The sequence below is a fragment of the Suncus etruscus genome, chromosome 16 (assembly GCF_024139225.1).
Source record: "Suncus etruscus isolate mSunEtr1 chromosome 16, mSunEtr1.pri.cur, whole genome shotgun sequence".
In the NCBI taxonomy this organism is placed as follows: domain Eukaryota; kingdom Metazoa; phylum Chordata; class Mammalia; order Eulipotyphla; family Soricidae; genus Suncus; species Suncus etruscus.
In genome coordinates, this window is record NC_064863.1 from 52,826,090 (window position 1) to 52,828,860 (window position 2,771).

At 33.3% G+C, this 2,771-nt stretch overlaps 1 pseudogene; it reads right to left on the minus strand.

The window, feature by feature from the left end:
• Positions 1–327: 327 nt before the first annotated feature.
• LOC126032396 (60S ribosomal protein L39-like) lies at positions 328–483 on the minus strand (annotated as a pseudogene).
• Between the last annotated feature and the right edge of the window lie 2,288 nt (positions 484–2,771).

A 2,771-nucleotide genomic window follows, 5' to 3' on the forward strand; every position in this document is an offset into this window, starting at 1 on the left:
ATATAATTCAAAATTAAAGAGAATGACCAATAATAAATAAAGGCTTATTGTAAATTACTAAAATAAATTTATTTTAAGATTTTCTATGACACTTTTTTGTCTTGAAGATAATTTCTTAGTATTGTGTCAGCAAGCCAAGTACAGGCTCCAGTTTTATTATTGAGTCTGCAAGCCAAGTCTAGGTTCCGGAAGAAGAAACAATGATTGACCTGTTAAACTAAGACATTCCCATCACTTAACATCTGTTTCTGCACCATTTGTGGTGTGTGCAAGATACTAGTACCCTATTGGCAAATATAGCCACATGCCCATGTCTTGTGGGATTCCTTACAGACCCAGATTCATTCTTCTCCAGTGCCGCCTCTTGGATTTGTACCTGATCTTTTTACCAGTTTTTATTCAAATGCATTGAGGAATAGGCTGATTCTGTTTTTGTTTCTTGGCCAGGACCCACTTGATCGTAAAAGTCTTGTGGGAAGACATGGCGAAGACCAGTCACGTTCGCACAGCAATGATGGCGGAGAAAAGAAGAGAAAGCTCTATGACACTTTTGTAGTTTGACCCTAATTTTAGTTACAGAACAAATTTGAAGAGAATGAATACATGTATATTATACTTGTTTGGTATATAGAGAGAGTAGAATGTATAAATCAAAATTTTTCTATTAATTTATTTAGGTAGAGAATAGGAATACTAAACTTTTATATATCTTAGTTTTGAGATAAACTTGTAAAAACATTGTTTTCCTTTGAATCTTCTTTAAAAGCAACACCAAATGCAATTAAGTTATTATTGTGAGATTAAAATGTCTGAATATTTAGAAGCATATAAAATCAGTATCTGCCCTAAATAACTTCTGGTTTTAGTTTATTCTGCTTTTTAAATAGAGAACTTTAAATCTGCTACTTATTTCTAGTAATATTTGTCATAAAAGGCCCATTTTGTGGTGTCTAATGCAAATAAAAGTACTTATAATTTATAAAATTCTCTAGATGGGTGCTTTCTGGGAATTAGCTAAAGAAGAATCATTTAAATCATCTATAAATCCATCTATAAGTCAGTATGCTTAAAACATGATGAACATAAAACTACTCAGTTAATCCAAAGTGACAGATACTAATGGACTATTTAGTAGATTAACAGCTAGCATAGTGTCTCTCTAGCTCTATGCTGTTTATTTCCAGCCTAGGCTTGAAAGGATGTTCAAACCACATTCGGGTCTCTAAACACATTTAATTCAAGTGGAGAGAAAGGCATGATTATATATTCAAGTCAACTATTGAAATTGCCAGCTTTATTTTTCAGCAGTTCTACTGTTCAAGCTGTGGAGATATAAAATGCTAGCCTTGGGACAAGTAGTTGGAGCGTCACCAAACTTTGATGAACAAAGAACTTGCCCAGTGCCTTTTTTCTCCAATGACAAAAGAAAATTTTTCATTTTTATCACACTGTCTCTTCAGTTCTTAATTAATATCATGCACAGGTGGTGTAAAGGATAACCACAGTAAATCACAGAAAAGGTTATGAGCCTCTAAAGAACTATTATTAAATAGAGGCACATCATAAAACAATGCTTTAGAATGATGGAACTGTCAGGTGTTGTATTTTCAATTCAAACTTTTGAAGCAAAGGAATTTTATATTAAGATATGTAGTTTATCTTTTTATCCTTACAACTTAAATTCATTCCTTGGTCACTGCTGCCTAGGCAGGGTAACTTTGCTCAAAACTACCTCATGACATTCAGTGCTTAGTAGTTCAGACATCCTACTTGACATTAATTGAAATTTAATCAAACCTTCCTAATGATAATTCTGACTTGACATCACTGGTCATCATCCATACTTCCTCAAATATAGCATATAGTATATGGAAACACTTGTAATTTCCTACAACTGTCAAAGACCTTGCCAACCATTCACAGTGGTATCCTACAAAACTCTTCCAAGGTCAACTGAACATTGGCTCAGCATATCAGATGCTAACAAAAGAAAATTTCCTAATAGCAATAAAGAACAACTCACTTCTGTTTCTGTTATTAGGCATTCACCATCAGAATACCCAAGTTCTATCTCATGCACTTTCAGACAGAATTTTCAAACAGCAAAGTAATTTGGGACTGGAGAGATAATATAGCAGTTGCAGTGCTTACCTTGCATATGCCACCCCAGAATTGATACCCAATACTGCCTGGGTATTGGCCACCTTAGCCTGCCAAGTGTGATTCATGAGTGCAAATCCAAGACTATTCCTCGAGCACTTCAAGGAATGGCTCAAAAGCAAAAAAAGCCAGCATTTAACATGTAAATAAAAGATTCATACATACAAGACCCTCATAAAACTCATTATATTTCTCAGCAAATCTCTCCCAGCCAGTAAGATATACTCAAGCTGTTGAATGAATTAAAAGACTTTTAACTCCTCTCTGCAAGAAGGTAATAATTTGTATTCCAAGGGAAGATGTAGTTTTTCAGATAAAGAAGAGCTAAAATAACTTCCCTATCACTAAATAATTCTAAAAGAAACAGTAAATTGTTTCTATAAAGCAATAAAACTACACTTGAAAGTAGTAAGATACATTAAAAACAAAGGCAGTGAGAAGAAAGATTAGGCAAGCTAGAAAGATCACCTAGAATAAACAAACAAACAAAAAATGTATAAGTCTAAATTTAAGATGGGGAACTAATTTGGAACTTTAGGTATAAACATTTGATAACCTCACATAAAATAGAAAAAAAAAACAATGGAAAACAGAACGTATTAATTTAAAAA